Consider the following 24,719-nt stretch of genomic DNA (forward strand, 5'->3'; position numbering starts at 1 on the left):
ATACTCTGACAGAGCTATGTGGTGAGCATAAGACCTTATTAAATATCATGACTTACTGCCTTGGTCATTCTTGCCCAAACCTGGATATCTGTCATGATTCTAAATATTCAAGACTCAAATCTCCATCCTCTCCTTGCTCATCTGTGGTTTTTGGTTATAATCTCTGTGCTAATCCTGATTTGTTCCTTAAAATATAGGGACAGGCAAATGTCAGAACTCCAAATTCCTCTACACATTCACCTTTGGGTTAAGTGGTATTGGGTCTGGGAATTGGAAATTGTAATTTCCACTTGCAGTTTATGAACATTGAATTTATCATCCTCTCTGGGACAGAGAATGGCTATGGAAGACATTGCATCTGCTCTAGAACCACATGGTAGGAAGAGGTGCAAAGAAGTGGGAATGGAATCTTAAGTCAGAAAAAGCTGATCGGAATGAGCCAGAAAGGGAGGGAAATAGGAGATAGAGGAAGGATAGAGAGAGTAAATATAGAAGAGAAAGAAAATAGAAAGATCAAAGTTAAGAGAGAAGGTTCTTTAAAGGAGAGAAACATGTATGCATGGCTATGGATGCAGCCTAAATCTCTTTAAATTTTCCTTCATTGATTGGGGATTTGCATCCCAATCATTTTCTAAGGAAAGGCATTTGCTTTACTCCCACTGTGTTGTTAAAGACTCTAGGGCTATCCTTGGGTGGAGTTGGATGGAGGCCCAGTGCAAAACCAGGAAAGAAGGAATTCTAGAAACCTTCAGTAGAGTCTTCCTCGAATGTCCCTGGAATAAAGTGTCACTTGGATGCCCCACTTCTGCTCTGACTTCCTGCCTCACTATTGTACCACCATAAAGCTGACCTGACCATAAAGCACCACCTGAAAGCCACCTTTTACTTTGCCATTTCTCAAAAATTTAAGGACCAGGAATTCAGATAGGGCCAGTGGGATAGCTCTTTATCTCTTACTCCTCAAGTCAAGTGTGGGCCCAGATTTACTTCTCACATTGCACATCTAGCAACTCTGCACAAGTGGCTCCTTCTGCGATGGCTCTGAAGTCTCTACTCTTGATATTGATTGAAATCCTTGGTACTCTGTTAAGCTGGTAAAGAGCAGAGGCTCTGTGAATGAATGCTGGTGACTATGGGATAAACAAATCGTTGGAGACACTGACACAGAAAATGCTCACAGACATTCTGACTTTCTGGAAAACGTGATGTGGTGACGAGCTGGATGAGCTGGTACAACCAACATCATGCCCTTCACCTTCAAAGACCTAAACTATCTGAGGCTTCCTCTCCTATCCTAGGGCCCCAATTCTGCTTCTACTTCTCTAGACACCTTAGCAAAGTCAGCAGATGAGGTACAGCCTTCTTCTATCCTTGGAAAGGCATTGCTAACTCAGCACTCAACTTGTTTTTATCTGTTTTTTTTTTTTTTCTGGTAGTCCCTTTACTTTCACTTTCCTTTTCTTTTAAGGTTTTAGTATCCATCTATCTATCTATCTATCTATCTATCTATCTATCTATCTATCAATCAATCATCTATCTATCATCTATCAATCATCTATCTATCTATTTATCATCTATCTATCAATCATCTATCTATCTATCATCTATCAATCATCTATCTATCTATCTATCTATCTATCTATCTATCTATCTATCTCTGTCTTCTGTTGTCTACCTATATTTATCTATCAATCTACTATTATCTATCTATATCTATGTTTTTTATTTATTATCTATCATCTATCCATCTCTCTATCTCTATCTATCTATCTATCATCAATCAATCAATCAATTAATCTGTTATCTATTTACTTTGTGTGTGTGTGTGTATCTGTGCATGTGTGTTCATGTCTGCTCATTATGTTATGTATTTAGAGGTTACAGGACAACTTTCAGAAGTTAGTTCTCTCCTCCCAATAATGTGGGTTCCTAGAATCAAATTCAGACCATCAGGCTTGGTGGATACCTTTATCCACTGAGCCATATTGCTGGCTTAGCTTTCTTTTCAAAATAATGCCTCATACCACTCTCAAAACATATGTATTATATGTATTTGTTCTTATTTGCCACCACTGCCTTTCTCCATCTCTTGCTCTAATATTGCTGGTTCTCTCCTCTGCTTCCATGACTCAAGTGTTCCATTGCTTGCCTCTCTAATCTCCAAAGCCAATCCTGTCAGGTCCAATCGAACAGATGCCCCATACTCTGAGGAACTGGGGCCTTCCCCTTCACTCCTTCCTTTCCTCCATCCCTCCCTTCCTCCTCCTCCTCCTCCTCCTCCTCCTCCTTCTTCTTCTTCTTCTTCTTCTTCTTCTTCTTCTTCTTCTTCTTCTCTCTCCCCCTCCTTCCCACTGTTTATGATTATACCTGGGTGTATTTTCATGATTTCCATAAATACTCAATGAACAAACTTTGATGAAGGCTTGTACTTCTTAAAGACCTTCAATAACCACCCTCACTTGTTACTCACAGAGATCCCAGTGGATATACAAAATCTGTTACTGATGGAGGGACTGAGGTATATGAAAATGGAAAAGATTCAAGTGGTCACTGACAATAAGGAAATCTACAATCCCTCCTCTAGGTCTCTTTCGCTGGTTGGATGGTAACATTTCCATGGGACCCGAGGGACTATCGCTGGGGCTATGCTCAGTTCCTGTGAGGACCTGGGCACTGTAAGAACCAAAGAAGCAGCTCATTGGCAAATGCCAGTCTTGCTTTGGTCAGGACTTCTGAGTCACATCTCATGCAGCTTTCTTCAGAGCCTTGGGCCAGTTCCGTGCCCTCATTGTAAAGGCATGGAAACAGAGTTGGAAAAGATTGGTATGAGTTTCTGGAAGTCACTCAGGTTGTTACAGTTGGGAGAAAAACGTTTCTCTGGCAAACAGTGAGTGTCTGGGACAGAGATCCTTAATTTTCTGGCACTCACCCCGGATCTACCTTTAAAATTAACTATAGAAAAAAAATTACCATGACAAAAGTTAAGATTAGTGATGAAGGAAAGACAAAACCATTAAAGTTACTCAATCACATCAACACCTGTGTTTTCCTAGCAACCGGCCACTTCTCTCCCTCCCTCCTTCTAGGTTATTGCCAGCTGTCAGGTCTTCTGCGATTGTGGTCTCTGTGAGGCATCCAGGTCTCTGTGGTCACAGGGAAGCCCTCTGTAGGAGCAGAGCTTGTGGGTCCATTCATTTCAGCTCCTCTGTCCCTCAAAATGTCTGTGGAGAGAGTAAAACTGAGAGCGCCTTCCATCTGACTGCAGTGTGCACGAAGGGAAGGGTCCTCCACCCACCTCTTTGCCTTCTTCACAAGTCCTGTCCCCCAAAGCTTTTGACAAGACGAAAGCTGTTCTATGCTGTCTCTCCTGGTTTCCTCTAAAAGGTTTTTGTCTTTCTGAGGGTTTTGAAGGGAGCTGTTTGATGAGTTAACATGCTCAATCAAGAGAGAAGTAGAGTCTAGGATCCTCTCTGTCCCTCCTCCCCATCCTCATAGCTCATGAGACTCAAGACCTCTGTGGCAGTTGGTTTCTGGCTAATTACTCTTCTTGACAGAGTCCTTGGCCTTGTCTTCTGTCTCTACTAGATTGAAGAAAGTCTTTTCCAGTAAGTTTAGGTTTCATTCTTTCCTTAACCCAGATGGTTGGCCCTTTCCAATCTGGGTTTCTGCAGGCCTCTTGGAAAGCTGATTTTGGGGGGGGGGAGGATGGGTGGGCACCTTACTCTACCTCCTGAGTCCTGCCCAGCAGAGACCTAAAACAGTGGTTAGGGCTTCTGATTGCCCAAACTTCCCAACACTCTGAAAAGTGTGTCAAGGAAGCGCAGAGGCAGAGATTCTACACTGTTCCCTTTTCTTCTCCCCTCTCCCAACCTGAGAAGTATTGATCTGTTGGACAACCTCTCCCCAGACATTTGGTGTCTACCTCCCTGCGGTCTGGCTTGCTTCAGAGATTGGGAAAAAGATCTTTGTGAAAACCAGAAACTGTAGTCTAGTCTACACTTTGAATTTGTTGCTGTTATTCTCTCTCCTCCTCCTCCTCCTCCTCCTCCTCTACTCTCGTTCAAGTTCTCAAAATGGGCTCCAGGGATTGGCAAGGGAGTGAAAGAGAAATTCTATCTTTTCCTATTGATTTTGGAGAGGAGAGAATTCCCTGTTTGTGAACTTCTGCTTTTAAGGAATCAATGGGAATGTGTTTATCACAAAGTGTGTGTGACCCAGTCAAAGGTTTGAGTGCTGTAAACGACTGAAGAGAGCAGGAGAGAAGAGGGGCTGCCAACTCTTAGGCATTGGCTTTGAAGAAGTTATAACCCCTGGGAACACTTCAGAATGGTATTGTTATTTGAAAGATGGTCTTCAAAGTTTCCAGCCAGGACATTGCTGTCCAGGACTGGGCAATTGCACCACAAGTAGGGTGTCAGGGATAGGGTGCTTCTTCATCCTCAGGGCAGGTTACTTTGGGCCCTCTCAGCAGTCTATGTAGAACACAGGGGCTATGTACCCCCACCTGTAGGCCTGGTTTGCCTCCTGAGTTTTCAGTTCTTACATCCACACATTCATGTCCTCAGGACAATGTGTGGAGTGGATAGACCCTTCTCATCTGTTTCACTTCTCAGTTCTCCAACCTGTTAAGGCAGAAGGAAGTAGTGCCTCCTTTCTCCCTGTCCTATGCCTGATGAGGCAGATGCTCTCAACGATGCAGCAGAGAGCCAGGCTAGAAGGAACTGAGTCCTGATTACGAGAGGGGCTGCTCACTTGACTGGGACTGAAGTAGGGGCTTGTCATCTGTCACAGCCCGTGCTTTCTGAATGCATTCTGCTGCTGCAGCAGCTGCTTTCCCTTCCATTCATTAACCTGGGTCAGCAATGGGTCCTTCAATGCATCCATCTACTTAAGTGTTCCAGTAGATGTCTGCTTCTAAGATCCATCACTCCTATAGAGTAATTTTTTCCCTTCACATTATCATTCCATCCTTTATTAGTGTCCTTCCTTCTGCCCTCCCATGCCTGCCTCTCTCTGGCCTTCATCACATGTCCTGCCTCTCTACCTCACTCTCACACCTAACTCCCTAGAACAAACCCAACAATCACATCCACATACCCACAGCTATAGGCATGCACAACCATGCCCACATCCTCTTATATACGACCACAACCACATACACATACAATGTTAAGCACACACACAGCACATAACACACAACATATACAAAGCCACGTACAGCCTCACTTGAAAAAAATGACCCACATCTTGGGAAATGCCACATACCTGCAGTGACCTCACCTCACCTTTGCCAGCTCACAGGATAGGGTTATCACACCATGAGCACTGGTTTCATTTCATCTGGTGACATTCTTATCCCTAGACCAGGCTATTGGGGACAGAAGAGCAAACAGGTGGTAGAATGGATCAGTGGAGGGTCCAAGCTCATCCAGGTTTCTTTCTGAGTCCCAAGCATCAGGACTAGCCATCACCAGGAATGAGGCTGTGCTGTGCTTTTTGCCTTAATGGGGTCAGGAGATTTGTACAGTCGGGTCACTGGTTCCAACCCAGCTCCGGTCAGCAGGAACTGACAAATATTTTTGTCTGACAGCTGATGACTGCCCCATATTAGCTGGCAGAGGTTTTTCTGCCTGCCTCACCATACAGGCAAGGTCATTGTGGGTCTGTGCTCACCTCAAGGTTCATTCAGGGCTGACAGAGCTTGGTGGGCTGATGAGGGTTTGGCGGGGAGCGGGGGAGAGTGGGGCGGAATTCGACTTTCTTCTTGCTCTCTCCCAGTGAGGGCAGATTTTTAAAATCAGTCTTGTCTGGGCAAATGGAATTGTACTTTGGTATATTAGAGTGACTCTGCTCTTTCCTCTGAGAGGTACCCTCCTGCACAGAGCACAATGGGTTATAGAGCCCTGATGATTCCAGAACTTGACCCTGATGCCTAAACCTGTGGATAGAACAGCTGGCATAATCATACAGGGCTGCTCAGAACAGGAATCACCATTACTGTTCCCTACCTGACCTTGACGAGATTCCTCATCAGGATGACCAACCTCTAAGATCTCCCTGCCCCATCCCCCTTTTTTTTTTTTTCCTTTTTTTACAGGACAGAGCATTGGCTCCTACTTAAGGAATGGCTAGAACAACTTATCAAGAGAGGTCATGCTGGGTCCTTGCTAACAGTAATGGGATATGCAGTAGTAATTACAACCATTATAATAGCTACATGGATAATAGTCCTTCACAATGTTCCGGGGGTTTATTGCACATGCCTCCCCCTCTTCTAGGTGGACCAAGACCTTGATGGTTCCCCTAGCATTCATTGCATCATTCTCTTTTGTCTATTGTGGTAGTGGTGATAGGAAAACTGAGTGAAGAGCCAGGCAGAGCTAGGTTTGATTCTCAGTTCTTGCCAACGCCTTTTGAGTAAGAGGTTTTGGCTTCTCTGAGCATTGGTTTATTTGCAAATAAAAAAAAAATGAGGGCAATGCTACTGGTCTTCTTAAAAAAATTAAATGTTTTGTGGTTACTGTTGTAGAGTTGGACATGGGGTGAAGGAATAAGGAAACATGGGGCCCCAAGTGAGGAATTAATGTTCCAGGGGAAGGTGCAGAGATTTGACAATTTAAAAGAAACAGGAGTGTGTGTGTATGTGTGTGTGTGCGTGTGTGTGCATGTGCGTGTGTGTGTGTGTGTGTGTGTGTGTGTGTTTAATTTATTTCATGGGCCATTTGTGGAATATTGTATGACTATAATGAGTTTCATGTACATGGGTATATGGGCTGGGACAGTGAGCCTGCCACCATCTCTGACTTGCAAGGGATAACACTCATGCAATACCAATGTACTGCTACCCTAAACCAATCATCAGGGTCCAACAGGCAGAGGAGCAAAAGGAGGATGTCCCCCATGTTCAGTGGAATGAAGAATGCTTTTGTGGAGACTGCTGAAGAAATTCATGGAGATAAAGTTAAAGAGTGTTTGACAGATAATGTCTAGATAGGAAGGAGGAAGTACTCCCAAGGAGGGATGAATGTGGAATGGTTCAGCTTTACTGGATCTTGGGATCTATGTAGCATGTGCTGGTCCTCATTGCAACAACATGGACACTGAGTGCTCCCACAAAGTCAGGTGACTCAATGGGAGACAGCACAAATGTCTGAACAAAGGCAATATGCTAGAGAGGTTTGACAGGCCACACAGCACTCATATTCCCCAGGCAGACCACTCAATAAAATTCCTTTATTTTTTTTGCATGCATTTATTCTCTGTTGTCCACTGCTAAGCTACTTTTAGATGTTTGTTTTTTTAAAAGTAGCCCCATCTTTTTCTGCATCTTGCCTTTGAATAATTCCATTTGAAAACAAAAATAAACTTTTACGTGCACAAACCAAATTGGGTGTCTAAGAGCCGTGCAAAGCAATATGCAAGAAGGATTTGGAAGAATTTGAAGAAATATTCCCAAGTATGGAAGAAACAAGATGCACATCTGCACATTTGGGGGCATCAAACCAGCTTGCCTGAAGATATCACTCAGGTCCCCAGGGGCACCAAACTCCAGCTTCTGAAGCAGCATTTGACACAAGGTAATAACGAAAAGAAATCCCTATGGAAAACTATTCCAAGTGACTCAGCATTTAGAGTATTCTTGTGATCAAGGAAGCTTATGTTCTTATAAACAGAAAATCAGGTACATATCCCCAGTGCTCGGAAATCTTGTGTAATTATAAAACAAAAGCAAATTTATCAATTAAATCAAGACAGAAAAAAAAAGTCTACCTTCAAGTTAATCACATCACTTTAATTTGGTATTTCCTTATCTTTCTCAGATTAAATGTCGGCATGCAAACTGAATGGCAGGGCTGACTATGGAGTAACACAATGCCAATTCTTTTCCCTCGCTGAGAGCCCAGTGTTTCTAGCACATGTGCCTTTTTCTGCAAACTCAAGCTATAAAAATCGAATTAATTACATTTCTCAAATCATGGCGAACTATCCTCATTCACCCATAGCAAATGACTCTCCTGTTCTAGTCTCTTTCAATTTTCTCTTCTGCTCCCTGGTCTCCACCTCCCCAGCATCCTCCCATACCCACAAGCCCTAGCTTGACTGCAGGTTCTCGGACATCTTTTACAAATTCATTGCAAAAATAAGCATATGCAGTATTTTGTGACTTAGTTTTAGTTGCTCTATACATTGAGACATGGATAGATTTATCCTGTCTCTCACTTTTTCCGTGGACTGCCATGTTTTCCAGAATTACCTATGCTATGGAGTATAACTTACCCATGCTACGGAGTATTAATTACTAGTCCAGGCAGCATGAGAACTTCGGAATTGAAGGGGTCATAGAGTGCTGCTGAGGCTACTGTGAAAGGCCAAGAGGCCACTGGTGAAGGAGCATCATATCATAATACACCTGGGTTCCTTCCAGTTTCTGGCTGTCACAAATAGAGTTCTGTAAATGTCCTTGTAGATCCAGGTGAGTGTTTTCCTTAGGCGTGTGTGTCTCCAGAAGGGGCCAGGTGGTCCTCAAACATCTGTATGTAGAACTCTCAATGTACCTGTTCTCCAGAGTGATGGTGCACACTTACACTCTCCACAGCAGGAAGCACAACATTACATTTGTCCCCCTTTCCCTGCGTCCCAACCAAATAGTGTCCAGTGTCTGACTTTAAAATATTTGCTGACTTGATAGGTGTGCAATATTACCTCGCTGTTTTAATTGGCACTAAAAAAAAAAAAAATCTGTAATGGGATTCACTATCTTTAAAGCACACGCTAGCCTGTTTGTTTTCTCCTGCAGTGGATTCTCTACCCATAGGTGTTGTCTACTTTTCTGTTAGGTTTCCTTTCTGCTAATTGGCAGGAATTATTTAATAAGGTAGATGTTCACTTCTTACTGCTTTTATAAACTGAAAAATTCATTGCCATGCCTGTGACCTCTTCGTGAATTTCACTCATCACGACCACCAGTGAGTAGCGATTTTTAATTTTGATGTAATTAAATCTATTAATTTTTCATCTTGCTCCTTGTCGCACTCAAATCTTGTTCAAAAATTCTTTTCTCTGACTCAGATAAATATGCTCTCATTCAGAAATATAAAGTAATCTATTTGCTTAAGGGCACTAAATGTCTCTAGCCCTTTTAGTATTCAGCTCTAGCAGTCTGAGAAAGTTCTGTTCTTATATTTTTAAATCATTTTTAAAAAGGAGATGTGTGCTTCAGCAAATACTTTGATTATATTAAAATATTAGTACAATTATTCTTTTATCCATCATCAGTGACTTGAAGCAGATCCTCTGATGTTTAAATACTTTCTTCATGTGTTAACTCTTACTTTGGGGATAATCTTTCAATTCACCATTATATTCCAATAATGACTATTTCTTCTAGGAGTTTTGTTTCTATGTGTGTCAAACGTAATGAATCTTTTGGTTTTGTCCCTGCCATTTTCCTTATTCTACTTGAGCATCACAATAATATCAGCTTTCTGAAATGAAATTGGCTATCTCTCCTCTTTTATTTTCCAGAACAACTTTTACAATGCAGGTATTACGTGTAACATGAACATTTAACTTTGTAAGTGATAGAGCCTAGGACTGAAGTGCCCTAATTATCTTTTCAGTATCTGGAACACACACACATACACACACGCACACACACACACACACACACACACACACAGACACAGAGAGAGAGAGAGAGAGAGAGAGAGAGAGAGAGAGAGAGAGAGAGAGAAAGAGAGAGAGAGATAAAGTTATCAATTCCATCTAGTGTTTTCAATTTTATTGAAACATCTTAATTTTCTTGTACATATATTATGCATATATATTTGCTTGGATGTTTCTACTTAAGGAGAATATTATCTAGTTCCTCTCTGGGTCTAATTCTCTTTATTTGCCATTCATTCTTCTCGGCCTAGATGACAGCCCTTTTCCAAAGATTGGGCCTTTCAATACTAAGAGTCTCAACTTCTTCTTTTGATTGTGGAGAGAGACTTAGAAATGTGATTGGGAAAAGATGGGGCAGAAGTCTTACTGAGAGAGGAGGGGTAATAATGAGGTAAGGGAGGGTGAGTAATGGGGTGAGGGTGGGGTAATGGTGTGGAAGGGTAGAGAGGAATGAGGGGAGGTGTCCTTGCTTTCTGGTGTCAGGATTCTTGCAGCTTTTAGCGTACCATGTAAGCTTAGATTCCTCGTGGCTAAAGAAGTGGAGTAATAATACAGTATAGGCATTACAGTCACTGCATAGTACTTAGTTATGGTGTGGCCAACTTGATAAAGCAAGGTACGCTTTTTTATTAACTACTTTTAAAAGATTGATATCAAAACGAAAGCATAAAGTTTAAAAACTCGCCAGGGTTCGGTTGATTGCAGTTTGAGAGGCTTTACTTGACTTCCTGCATTGCACTCTTTGTTTTTAATACTGATCCCTAATCATCTTAACACATATTAACAGGGGAAAGTCATAATATTTTACTAGTTTACAAAAAAATGAAGAGCTACATCTTCCAGGTGAGGATGGGGTAGGGTGTGGCAGCGCTCACAGAGTTAGGAAACACAAGTAGAGGCACTTCTCCACAGGTACACATAGGATGGTCAAGGTAGCTGGGCAGACTGCTGTGTGGTGAAAGTGTGGAACACTGTGGAGAAGAGAGAAGCCACTTGCCATATGCATGGGAGAGGGTGCAGCTCTGATGCAAGTCTCAGTCTTTGGTTCTCAGGGAAAGTCAGGGAATGAAGGTGATGTCTGCCCTGGTGAAATTCATGGCAGAATGGTGGGGGAACGGGCTTCACACAAACAAATAGCACAGTGACATCATAGTGTCAGGTGACTCCAAAACAGAGTTGAATACTGAGAAGCAAACAGCAGACTGTGTGATTAGGGGAGATTGCAGGTGGTGGTCTGAGTGTCCTTTAAGTGGGAAGAGAAAGAAAGAGTTCTGTGGAGAGCATTGTTGAGGTGAGGCCTGACTATGGAGGAGAATAGTCTGGGAAAGAGTTTGGGGCAGGAGATACCGCAAATCAACAACCACAGGAAGAGAGATGCAGGGCACCAGAGCAAAAGTCAGGAGGCTAGAGCAACTGGAAAGACGCGTTTGGAAGAGAGGTTAGCTAACAGCCTTCCCAGGGAGTCTTTGGGTTCAGTCTCTAATGTTGCAAACAAACCTGGAGAGGACTTCTGGCACGGAGTAGCTTTGGCTTTGCCTGCGGTGCAACCCCTCTTGCTCTTGAGAGTTAGTGGGGGCCCCCAGGGTCAGAAGGTATCAGGACCCGTGTTTGGATGCTGTTGAAGTAACTTAGATCTGAGCTGCTGGGTGTCTTTTGTGTGTGCAGAGAGTAACAGTAGGAGAGAGGAGGAGAAGGAGGTCATGTGGAACTGCTTTCTAAAGGCAGAGACAAAGTGGGATGGCCACCAGAGGGAAGGGTCAGGGTCCTGAAGTCAGGTTCAGCACCTGTGAAGGGGATGATTCATTCTCTGGGCTGAGAAGAACAGCCATGACAGAGGCAGAGGGCATGCGCAGGCACGGGGGCTCTGCTGGGATCCTGGAGGAGAAGGCTTGAAGGCAGGTCATTTCTGCTTTACTCCTACAGAAGATAGAATCTGTTCTTCTAGAAGGAGACCAGACAGGCGTGAGAAAGGGCAAGTGATGGCATGGTCTGAGAGGAGGACAGTCAGGATGGCTGGATAGCGAGGCCTCAGCCCAGACAGCACTTCTTTCTCTAAGCTGAGAAAAGACACTGAGATGGCAAAGTCTACAACTGGCCCATTTACATCTCTCACACAGGGTGCTAGAACATAGGCTACCATTGGGGAGCAGCTGTTGGGGAGGGGGAAGGCAGTCCACTTGGGTTGTGTTAAGCTGACTGAGTGACTTCGGGTATATTTTACGATGAAGCACTATTCTCCCTCCTTGGCCGCACACAGCTGGTCCTTCTCGATCCAGCCATACAGTGCATTTTTTTTTTATAAAGAAAGTAGAGTCCTGTTTCCATTAAACATTTATCAAATGCTTATAGACAAAAAGCAAAACAACAACAAAACCCTAGAGACTTTGGGGGGCATAAACAGCCGAGCCTTTGTTCCCATCTTGAGAAACTCACAGTCTAGTTAGGAATGGTGACAGCAGAACCCTAGCTGTGCAGCCAGGCAGAGTACAATGCGTGCCATGAAGGAGTTACAACAGCTCAGCAGCAAGGGGAAGGAAAATAGAATTTTGATTGGTGGGAGTGCCATGGACCAAGCTTTGTGGAGGAGATAACTGAAGAGAAGGTTGGAGTCTTGCCTGCAGGTCGAAGACGATGGTGGGGGTGGGGATGAGGAGAGCGGAAGGTTCCAGCCATGTGCAATGAACACAGTAGGGAGGGCGCGTCAAAAGACTGCCCTGGGAAAGGCGGAATACCAGGAGCTTGCTCCAGAGAAGCAGCCAAGTAATTAGCATGGCAGAAGGGGACTGGTGGGTATCCTTTCTGGGGAGCTGCTTTAGGGCTTCCTACCTGACTGAGGCCCTGGAACAGCAGGGCTCCCAGGTGAGGAAAGCCCAGCGTCAAAAGCACCTGCACAGGAGGATTCCGTCTGCCAGGCACTCGAGGCTTTCCAAAGCGCAGTGTGGACCGCTGTTAGGACTGTTTCCATTATAGTTCCCATCATAATTGGCATTTCACACACTGCCTGTTATCTCCTTCTGGTGTTTAGCAGCTTGGAAACGTTCTGCCTGTGATTTCTTCATCTAGGCACAGCCATTTCTTCCAGCTTCCCCTCCTCCTGTCACATTGCTTTGCTTCTAAATGAGAGCCCAGGATCATGAGCTTTTCTTTCTTTCTTTTTTTTCTCCTCCTCCCTCCCCCCTTTTTAAAAGCACAAAATAGTGACAAACGTACTTTCAAATGTTATAACAAAGAAAGACATTGTGTGCTGGGAGAAATGCTCTCAGAGAACCAAATTCTCATGTACTTAATATTTAAGTGTCCCTCCTCCAAGAAAAGATACTTCAACAATTTTGTTGTGTATGTGTATATGGTAAATAATTCCACTTGTTCATAGATCAGAAAGAGCTTCCTTCTTTGCATATGCCAAACATCTTCACCCAGGGTGAAATCAGTTGCTGTTTTAAACAAATTGATTTTTCTGGAGGATGCTGTCAAATATTATTTCAGGCAAAGCCAGCCTGGGGCAAAATTGTGTGGATGGTGCAGAGTTTATCTCAGGTGTGCTCCTGAGTCCTTTCCCCATCAGGAGCTGGCATGGATCCATTCAGCCTGTTCAGGGCTTCAATCTGAGGTACAGAGATCGGGGAGGCCTGGGAAGGCAGTGTCAACTCTTGGCTTGGTCAGGCATTTGATTTATGACCTTGATCAAGGTCTCTTTCCCTATTTTGAGACAAGAATGAATGTACTGGATCGAGGATTAAAACTCAAATGCCCATAGAATGTGGCAGCCCTTGAAAGTAGATAAAATGAGTCTTGCAGAAGACTCTGGAGAATATTGGGACTAGAACAAAATAAAAGAACCTGGCTGTGACTAATGGACTGAGATTATTCTGCTCCATCTGATTGACTCATGAGCTAGTACCAGGCTAGGGATGCAGCTTACTTGGTAGAGTGCTTGCCGAGCAAGTATGAAACCCTGGGTTGATCCTTAGCATAACATAAACTGGGTATGTTAGCATAGATATACCTGTAATCCTAGCACCCAGGACATGGAGGCAAGGAGATAAGAATTTTAAGGCTATCCTCAGGTACTCAGAGGATTCCAGGCCAGCCCAGGCTATAACCCTTTCTAAAACCCCAAACCAAACTAAATAAACAAAACCCATACACTAACACAGAAACATGGATGCCAGACTTGCAATTTTTAAAGAGGTCTGGAAATTTTGAATTTTATGTGAAAAAAATATATTGAAAATTCAGTCTTTCAGTCTATAGATCTAATTTAGTTTATAGGCAATAAGTAGAAGTAGGTCCTTTGGTCATTCTCTTTTCTGAAATTTTGTTTTTACAGTAAACTCTTAAAGACAGGAAGCTTGAAGAGTGAGCCCCTAGTGGGAGAGCTGGCAGGTTTACCATCGGCCATCTCAAAGGTTCTTGACAGGAGGATTCTAGGTGGCTTTGTCCTGCTGCCCCATCAGAATCAGACAGCACAATCCTAGCAGCTTAGTGTTCTGACATCTCAAAGGCTACCATTGCTGGGCCTTTGTTTCCTATAAAAAGTGATCTAGTCAAGTCAACCAAAATCCACTCTGACACTTTAATGTTTTACTAATGGAGTCAGATGAGAGACCCTTGAGTAGCCTTGGGTGGGAAATTTGTAGAGACCTAAATTGTGAGTGAAGAAGGAAACCTTGCAAGAAATGTTGGACTCTATGCAGCTGGAATATCATTTTTCCTCCCTTCTTGTCCTGAACAGACTACTCTAATTTTGGTGTTCATGTGAAAAAGGCCCATGTTAAAGGCTTGGTCTCTGGGCTCATGCTCCAGAGAACTCTGAAACTTTTAAAAGCTGGCTCCTATGGGAGGATCTTAAGTTATTCAGTCTGTGCCCCCAAAGAAGTGTTTTGAGACCTTAGGCCCTTATTATTTCTCTCTTTGCTTTCTGGCTATGGACAAGCAGTTTGCCGCACCCTGTGTTCTCCCCTCCATATGCTGCCTCCTCAGGCCCTAAGCAGTGGACTCTGGTCATAAACTGAAACCACCAAATCCTTTGAGGTCTTCTCTTTATAAGTTTATGACCTCAGGTATTCTGTTAAAAATCTACACAGACACCCTTTAATGCATTAACCCAAAACTCATCTTTCTGTCTTGGTCTGTGGACACTAAGGAAAATACACATTCCTATATTAAGCCTTCCTTAAGGTCCCTAGCAAAATAGCTTTCAGTGTCCCAGGTTTCATAACAAAATGCCTGCTTAGCCTGTGCTTAGGGCTGATCTCTCAAACACAGTACCCTTCCTTTAGTATTGTTGTCCTTGTCAGTATTCAACGGCAAAGCAACTGCCCTTCTAGCTCCAGATAGGAGGGCAGGTGTGGTAACTGGTAAGTGTTACGTTGGATCAAAATATATGCCAACTGCGCATTGCTTAATGCTTATTAAATTCTTGCTGGCTGCTCAGAAAGCTAGGATCAGGACACTAACTTTATTCCCTGCAGAAATATCTTTAATGAGTCCTGTTGGCTATCATACCTGTGACTTTTACACAGGCACTTTAAGAAGTAGCCAAACAAAACCATTTCTACATTTTCTCTAAAAATTGTCGTGGAAGATACTGTTCACTATGTTGTTCTGTGTTCCTGCTAGGATGATCCACATTATAAATTCCCATAGAATTTAGTAGCAGGAAAGTGTTTGTTTCTCCTGGCAAAGTAGAATGCTCCCTGTTACATATACATGAAAATTGAGGACCTCAGGATGTTTATTTCCTTTTATGCCTTGGCTACTAGGAATCGTAATTTATTACTAATTTTGGCATATCTCTGCCTCTTTTTCTTTTTCTTATTCAGTCTGCTGTTTTTCAGTTTGTTTTCTGAATATATGTGCTTTACTGTGTTCGTTAAAATAGTTTTGGAAGTAAACCCACTGTCTTAGGGTTTTATGGCTGTAAACAGACATCATGACCAAGGCAAGTCTTATAAGGACAAAATTTAATTGGGGCTGGCTTACAGGTTCAGAGATTCAGTCCAGTATCATCAAGGCAGGAGTATGGCAGCATTCAGGTAGGCATGGTGAAAGAGGAGCTGAGAGGTCTACATCTTCATCTGCTGGACTCTAAGAGAAGAGTGACTTCCAGGCAGCTAGGAAGTGGATCTTAAAGCCCATGCCCACAGTGACACACCTACTCCAACAAGGCCACACCTCCAAGTCGTGCCACTCCCTGGGCCAAGCATACACACACCATCACAATCACATATAAATTAAATGTGTCATGGTGATTTGAAACACACTATTTTATTATTGTTTTCAAATTACTTCATTTGTCTCCCTTTAATCTACTCAGCTGGAATTGTAATTTTTTTTAAAAAAGAAACCTTTCAATTGTACTTAACATGAGTTCCACACCCAGTGAGCGTTCAATAAGTACTTGTTAATTTGCTCACTTAGCCATTGGCAAATAGCTCACTCCCAAGACACTGAAATGGGGATAAGAGTTTAAAATATGCAGAAAACAAAAGTTTATTCATAAGTATGAAGTGAGAGAAAGGGGAGTCTTCTCATTCTCTTCCTCCTCAGAAATGAATTACGAACCAGGTGTCTGATACACAACATGGAGGTGTGACTTATACAGGGGTGCTTCAAGAACAGAGAAGAGATCACACTTCTTTTTAAGATTTTCTATAAATACCAAGCTGCACTTCAGATTTACCAAGTGTCATGGAAAAGCAATGATGATGGGGATTTGTCTGGTCTGGAGGGCTGCAGAGAAATAAAAGCAGATATCAGGACCATAACGCATAAACCATTTCCAGGATTTTAGCAATAAGGACCCCTCCCTTGTAGTTGCCTAGCTTTGTGGAACTAGGCCAGGGTTGGTGAAGAGTAGAAGCAATGAAGTCAACCACAGGCCTTCATTATATCACAAGCTCAGTCCATCTTCACTTCTACCACGTCCACCACCACTATGTTCTTGCCTACAGCCATGGATGTAAGGATGCCAGGCTAAGGCATAACCCAGCTCACATCAGGAGCACATAAATGCCCATTTTCCAGTTGGGGATTATGGTATGTTGTGGTACTGATTAGATCTGCAATAAACTGAGCCATCCCCTCAGAGCTAAGCAGTCTGTACTGCCAAGGGAGGAATGACATGCTGGATGGCATGTCTGTTGATGCACAATTAAATTGTTTGCTGACCCTTTGGGCTAACATGAATGCTTAGTAGCTCACACACCTCCTAATTTATCATTCACGCTAATGTATTAAGCAATCATTACCTGTGTACTTTGTCTGTTTTAGTAATAATATTCTTGGGTAAATAGCAAATCATGGTCACAATGTATTTCAAAGGGTGCTTAGTATTTTAACACACATCTGTGAAATGTGACTTAATCCTGGATAGTTTGTATGCATAATTACATTTTAATTTGCACATGATTGCTGACTCTCATATCACGTCAATAATTAGGATGCACCAAATGACTGGCTGTTGTCTTATAACATTCTGTTTTCCCATTTGGATGTGTTGGAAAGAGATCATCACATCCCGTAACTATCTGCAGTACCACATGTGTATTGCTGAATATTGAATAGATGTTATGAGTATTGAACTTGGCATTACGTCTGTGGTCATATTTCTATATATTTTTCATTGCCTACTGAAAAGAAGGAGAGGAATGGATAAAAAAAGTTCTCTGGGTTTTGCAGAATGACTCATTTCTAGATCCTTTTCACAATGGCTTTTGTTTTGCTTTGCTCTCCTGAAAGGATAGCACTAGAGCCTTACCTCTGTGTGACACAGACATTTCAAAAGCATTCTCTAGGAAAAAGCTGTGGTTGTTCTCACATTGACACTGTGAGAGAGGGGACATTTCAAGTATCCATTGTATATATTAGAAAACTGAGGCACTGAGAGTTGGCAGTTGTTAGAGACAAAAATGAATGTTAGTGGTTGCTTAGAAAAAGACAAACAAAATCATGACTCTTGTTTCCAAATTCTTCCTGCCCAACTGAGTGCCTTCTAACAACAGGTTGATGGATCTTCGGTCCTTCCTGTCACTACATAGAGGAACAGGGATCATAATGTCAGAAAGTCATCAGAGTTAGGAAATTGAGTAAGAGAGGCCAGTATCTATCTAAAAGGAGTCCCTTTGCATGTGAAGACCAGGATCATAGGTGTTCTTCTTTTGGGTTGCTTTGGTATCCTATCATGAAATAACAGAAATATCTTGGACCCCCATGTTCCCACCACTTAGCTAATAGGTCACAAAAGTCCTGTTATTACTTCTTTCAGGATTCTTTAAACTACATTTTGTTCCTCTTTTCAATGGCCATTGACCTATTTCAGGCCCCGTCTTGTTTACTTGTTTATTTGTGAGCTAGAGTCTTGCTATAAAACCCATATTCATGTTATCCTTATGATGCTTTTGCATTTTCCTCTAGTGTACTTGGATTACAAATACAAGCCTGTCACCTCTGGCTCAGCTCCAACCTTCTAGTCAGTCTCTAACTCTTCACTTTGCTCTATCACATCTGACTACCCACCTTGATTCTTCTGCAGGACTATAGTGCTGCCAATCAGTATGGGGAAAAAAACATATCACTTCTTCATTTAAAACCACTTCAGTGACTTGACTGCTTACAAAATGTCCAAATCTTTCTCATGACCTAGCCTCTGGCTGTTTATCCAGACTAACTCTCTATGACTCTCTGCCTCTAATATTAAGTTTCAGCAGTAAACAAAATTTCTTGCAGTATTATGGTTTTATGCTTTATGCATATACAGATTATAAACTGCAACACTACCCCCCTCTACTCCCAACTACAAGCACAAATACACATGTATGCATGTGAGCATAGCACCCCTATTCCTTTCATATGACTTGTTTATCTTTTGTGGACTGGCCACAAAACAGTAATGGGAATGGTCTCAGATATTTAACTCATAGGTCTTCTTATTAGCGTTGCCATTTCTGACCACTCAGGTCTGGGATAGATAATCCTTTCTTTACAGAGTACCTTTTAGGTTCAACATGACCCAAGATTGCTATTATTTGACCTAGCTTTCTGTCTCCTGATTATGACCTACTTGGTAGCAGGGACAAGATTTAATTCATCTTCATCGTGTCAGCTTAACAGTGCCTAATACATATTAGTTCTCAATAAGTGTCTGGAGCTGAAGTGAATTGAGCATGAAAATTCCATTTCCTTTCTGGTGTGATGGACTTCAGCACCTTGGATAGCTCATTTCTTTAACCTGAGCTATGAGGCTTTCTCAGTCAATAACTGACTCACACATCTCCCCTCTGGGTTTAATAGAAAGGATTCTCAGCACAACCCCAGTGCCTACAGCAAACCATTTGTAACCTAGCTTCATGAACAAAGGGCTACATTAGTGGAAAGTTGTTTTTTATTTCAGTGTCAGACTTAGGAAAGATTTTTTTATCGTTTAAATTGTAGCTGAAAGACAAAAGCATATGAGGAGTCTCAGCCCAGCTGATCAGCCCCTTCTCCTACCCACAGGGAAACCCCTTGCCCTTTGTGACATTCTATAGCATGGTGAGTGATGGAGGATATTGTTGAGCACATTAATCCTTACATTACAGTGTCTTCCCTATGAAGACACTTAGAAGCACTGTATGGTATTCTTGTGGACAACTTATTTTTATTTTATATTTAATACAAGTTACAAAACAGATATTCTCCTCTCTCTTTTCCCATCTCTCATTGGATTCTATGAAGATTGAAATTAAATGTATGCTTTGTAGCATATTATATATGAGATCCCAAAGTATGAATTCTGTTTGTTAACTTTACCTATGGAAAGATTTTTGACCAATTTTCAAAATTTTCGCCGAGTTCTATTTTGCTTCATGGGATACTCCTCACCAGCTTCATTGAGTTGTTTACTGTTAGAATGAGACAATAATTCATGAACATATACTACAAAACATGTATTTTAAGTTAGAAAACTAAACAACACAATGTGGACATTGTATACCAAACTATGTATTCCCATTTTCAACTGGAGTTACCAAATTACATGAACTCACATAGTTTATATGTACTTGGCAGGTTACTGAAGAACTTTTATTTGGAGAAGACTAAACTATTGTATGCATTGTTCCTTGGACTTTTTGGTAATTTTCACCCTCACCATTCAGACACATGCACACACACACACACACACACACACACACACACACACACACACTGAATATATGTACTTTCACCAGCTGTAACCTAGTATTAACCAGGTGAGACATTGGAATGGTGGATGTCTATTTTTGAGCCCTCAAAAAGTGACCAGGTTTTTATCATCTAAAGAGGAGAACATGTATTTTATTGTAAATCCCCTGCAAACCCAAGTAGAATCAAAGTAGGCTATAGAAACATGAAAATGAGTCCTTCAACATAGTGAAGAACCATTAAGCTAGGGCTTTTAATTAGTATCTTCTGAAGTAGGCAGGAGAAAGCAAGTTTTCATAATGAGAGTTCTCAATTAGATGGATGGGCAAGCTTTAGATCAGTCATAAGCCAAGACTCTCTGGTTGATATTGATGCTGGGAATAATGGTGCCAGTTCCTGCCTTAACAACGAATTCCCCCTAAATTATCCAAGGAAGATGTCCAAACATTTTAGTGTGCTATTTATTTACACTCATGATTTCACTATGGTATATCCAGAATTTGCTGGCACACACAAGCCTTGTGTAGGAAAGGGAAGCATGAAGCTTGAGGACCACGAAACCATTATTCCATCACCCACAGTTTTAATGAGCTAATTTGGCACACAGATCTAAAATTTTTTTTTTAATTCTCTCTTAAAAGTCCCTTTGGAATGACCTACTGTGATTCACAGCACCTTCCACTTATGTAAGAAGCTTTACCTCACTGATTTTACTTCTGTAGTCAATGAGTACTTCCTGAGTATACGCTACCCTCCAGGTACTATTTTGACAACAAGGGACACAGAAGTAAAGTAAACTGAAAACACCATTGTGGAAATTTCTGTACAAGACTCTAAATAGTCCAGGCAATAATTGTAAGAGTTTACTAGTGTGACTAAATTAAGATAAAAAGACTCTTAACAGGAAAAAAATCACCAGAGTTAAGAGGCAGATCATAGCATGTGAGATCTTTCCCACATTTGGAAGCAGTTTAGCATTTAGAATATGTAAAAAAAATACTCATAAAATTAATCAACAAAAAATAAATAAAATTATTTATTTATTTAATAAATAAATGGGCAATTGATTAAACTTGCACTTCTCAAAAGAAGATCTACAAATACCAAAAATATTTGAAAAGATGTTCTTAGCTATCAGGGAAATGTACATTAAAATTCTATTGAGATACCCTCCTATCTCTATCAGAAGAAGGTAGAAGACAATGAATACTGGTGAGATGTAGGAGGGCAGGAATACTCAGCCACTTTTGACAGGAATGTAAACATGTGCAGCCTCTCTGGAAATCAATATGGGTATCCCTCAGAAAACTGAAACTAGAACTACCATATTCTCTAGTTGTACCTAAGTCATCATATTGCAGAGATACTAAAACAGCCATGATGACTACTGTACTATCCACAAATCAGTATACAGAACCAGTGTAGATCCCCATTAACAGATGAACTGATAAAAAGAATGTGGTATCCACACACAATAAAATTGCATTTGGCTATGAAGGTGGATGAAATTATTTAATTTTTAGACAGTTGGTGAAATTGGAGACCACTGCTTTAGTTGGAATGAACTATCTGTCTGAAAGAGAGATACCATGTCCTTTTTACCATAATACTCTGTATATCTATGTCTATGTCTCTGTCTCTGTCTCTGTCTGTCTCTGTGTGTAGACATATACACACATTTGTTTATGATAGATGGATATAGATGTAAAGATATAGAAAGGAAGGTTATGTTGAGGTAGTATGGGGACCAGTGGGAGTGAGTAGAGGAGTAAGGGGAGGGAAATGGGGGGTGTACATGCTCAAAATGTAATATATATATATATATATATATATATATATATATATATATATATATATAAAATGCTGTATATACAGAAAAAAGGTTAAAATAAAACTCACTGTCTTGTTTGCTAACCAGAAAGCAAAAAATAAAATAAGTCCTTGTACTCAGTGAACTATATTTTTATTAAAGTCTATAGAGAAAATTAAGTAAAGTAAGGGACAAGAGAATTAAGTTAAATGGTATGAAAAGAGCCTATAAAAGATGTTTGAGGGGAGACCAAAATGAAATGGGAAAGAAACAATACTCGTGTTCAGAACCTTATTTCAAGCAGAAATAAGAGGAGCAAGTTCAAAATTCCCAAGTGAACCTGAAAACCTATGGAGATGAAGCAGAGATCTTGAGGGAGGTTGTAATGTTAGCTGAGGCAAGGTCATGGAAGGTCATGTAGGTCATGAGGTTCTTGCCTAATACTTTGTGGGAACTAGAAAGTCATTGAAGATGAGTTACTTGATCTGACTTGGAATATAAAGGAACCACTCTGGCTGGATGAGTTGGCTTATACTCTAATTCCAGCACCCAGGAGGCAGAGATCACTGTGAGATCAAAGGCACCCTTGTCTATACAATGAGTTTCAGGCCAACCAGGAACATGTAGTGTTTAATAAAAACGAAACAAAGAAATAAATAAAAGAATGTCTCTGGCTGTTATATAGAAAATATATTACAGTAGAACAAAGTTTTTATGAAAGATGCTAGAGGGTCTTAGCAAGACATATGCAATAGTAGAGAGACCACATTTTGAATATATTTGAAGATAACATTGTAAAATTTGCTAAGTTTATGTGGTATTGTTAAAGGAAAAAGTCAAGAATGATTCCATAGTTTTTGGTCTGAACAACATAAATAAATTTCTATGTCTTGCTAAGAATGAGTGAGAAAGATTAAAGGCAAATGAAATAAAGTGGTTGTTTAATACTTTAAATACTTTCATTTGGTAGAAAGAGGTATTCTAGACAAAACCATGGATTATTTGCCTTAATTGTGCCATAGAGTATAACTGGTTGGCTGACACATGGGAATTCTGACTTGATGACTACATGTTTCTTATAGTCACTCAGCCAATTAACAGAGGTATCCTACCAAAATGGCAAAAGTGATTGGTGACTTTCTAATATCGGCTATGGGCTTTGGGTCCAGCTTTTTCTTACTCTAGCACATGTGGACCTTTGTGTCTGGCAACTCCAGATTCCATATCAACTTTAACTTCTCTCCCACCCTCACCACTGAAGTTTAAATCAACATTCAATTGTATATTTGATGCTGCTACTTGAGTAGAAGCCATATGCCGAAGACCCATCTACCAGGTAGCCATCTAAATAAGAATTGTTCCAAGTGGGTTTGGGGTATTAATGTATGAAAGAGAAAGAAAGCTTAGTACTTGTCCTTGGAGGAGCAGGGCATCCCTTGGCACTGATTTAGAAAGGACATCTGGTACTCAGTCCAACAGTGCTGCAATGACTATTGTTAATGACTGAGAAACCTGGTCTACTAAATACCTGTGCCAGAGCAGATTTGACTGGCATTGCTTACAAAAGGATTTTGCACAAAGGAAATTGTTCTCACTGTTTTTACCTTGTCCAGAGAATATCTCAGAATCAGAGACCAGAGACTTGACCCTACTCCTCAAGAGTCTGGCTTACAGGGTCCAACTTTGTGCATTATCCTTCTGTAGAGAAGGCCAATTAGATGCTCACACACCGCCTGACATGTCATGGAGGAACCTGTAAAAGCTGAGTCATTACTAAGTTTCAGTAGAGGAGAGGTGCGTATTACTTCTGGGGCTGACACTCACTTCCCCCTCATTATACTCAGCCCTACTTCTCTGCAGAGCAGTGTCTGATGGTGATCATGAGGCCACATGCACAGATAAGAAGCCTGAGCAAGAAGATTTAATCCAAAGTCACAGGCAAGACAAGCCTTCGACAAGGAAAAAGGAGACCAGGTAACATTAGATTTGACATTTCCCTCTTGGTGGAAGATTTCTTCTTGGAGCTGCAGAGAAGTTCATCCAGCACTTAATTATTCAGATACTGATGAGCTGATACATGAATTATTTTGGTCTCCAAAGACAAGCCTACCATGAAAATAGAAATGTACTATGCCTTCCTCATTGTCATCCAGGCATCCATTAGGCTGTGGATTACCCAGGACTCAATATTTTTTTCTCTTTTGCTACTTCCTGGTTTTGAATGATTTTGTAAATCAGTCTTCTATTATTTCCATGGTAGGGAGAAGCAGAAAGAAGTACAAGTTTGTGTATTTGTGAGCTAAAAATTTAAGCCTAGGTGTGGCAAACACTAGAGGCTTAAAATAATGATGAAACTCTTTACATTTTAATTATTTGTGTTATCACTAGTTTCATCATTATGGATCCCTGAGTGTCAGCAGCAGTAATGGCTTCCCAGTTGACAACTGCACTATGTAATAACCAGTTACATCTGCTCTATTGTCATATTCTAGCATGCTATTTTTCAGGGAGCCTTAGAACTCAGGGTACCATAAGGCAACACAAATAAGCTCAGAGTGCTTCTATAAATTCCCAGCCTCCTTCCATTATCCCATACTTTCTTAAATATCAGACTCACATGAACTAACTCTATTGTGTCTTATGAATATTTACAATAACATCAGTAAGATTCACAATAGAATTGCATAATGGAACATTCTTCAATAATGATATAAAATGAGTAGATTTAAAATCATACCCAAATGATTATTAGTTGTAGAGAAGCACAAGGAATTCTGTGTTGGAGATCTTGCAATTTTTAAAAAAGACTTTAGCCTAAGGCATCAAGGAATGGAGAGGCATGAGACCTAGAATGGTGTGCTTGAGGCTCAGGGTCAAGAGGGGCCACTTGAAAGATTCACAGAGCACTAGCATTCTAAAACCAAGAAGCTAGGCTCAGCAAGAAGTCTATGTAGGAGGGGGTTGGAAATGAAGCAGAAGAGAGTACAGTCATTATTTGGAAGTTCTGCCCCTTCTTGAGACCTGGGAAAGTGGCAGGGCTCTAGGGAAAAGACAAGATTACATATAGAACACTTATGTA

General features: G+C 41.2%; 1 protein-coding gene across 6 annotated transcripts in view; it reads left to right on the forward strand.

The window, feature by feature from the left end:
* Tnr (tenascin R) overlaps positions 1 to 24,719 on the forward strand; it is a 409,328-nt gene that overhangs the window by 81,322 nt on the left and 303,287 nt on the right. The window contains exon 2 of one of the 6 annotated variants that reach the window (XM_031386561.1): positions 23,485 to 23,614. The exons of 4 other annotated variants lie outside the window; for them this stretch is intronic. The gene's annotated coding sequence lies outside the window, so the exon portion shown is untranslated. The remainder of the gene's footprint in view (positions 1 to 23,484; positions 23,615 to 24,719) is intronic. One more of the 6 variants, XM_031386553.1, reaches the window with a different exon arrangement.

The sequence above is a fragment of the Mastomys coucha genome, unplaced genomic scaffold, assembly GCF_008632895.1.
Source record: "Mastomys coucha isolate ucsf_1 unplaced genomic scaffold, UCSF_Mcou_1 pScaffold1, whole genome shotgun sequence".
Lineage (NCBI taxonomy): Eukaryota > Metazoa > Chordata > Mammalia > Rodentia > Muridae > Mastomys > Mastomys coucha.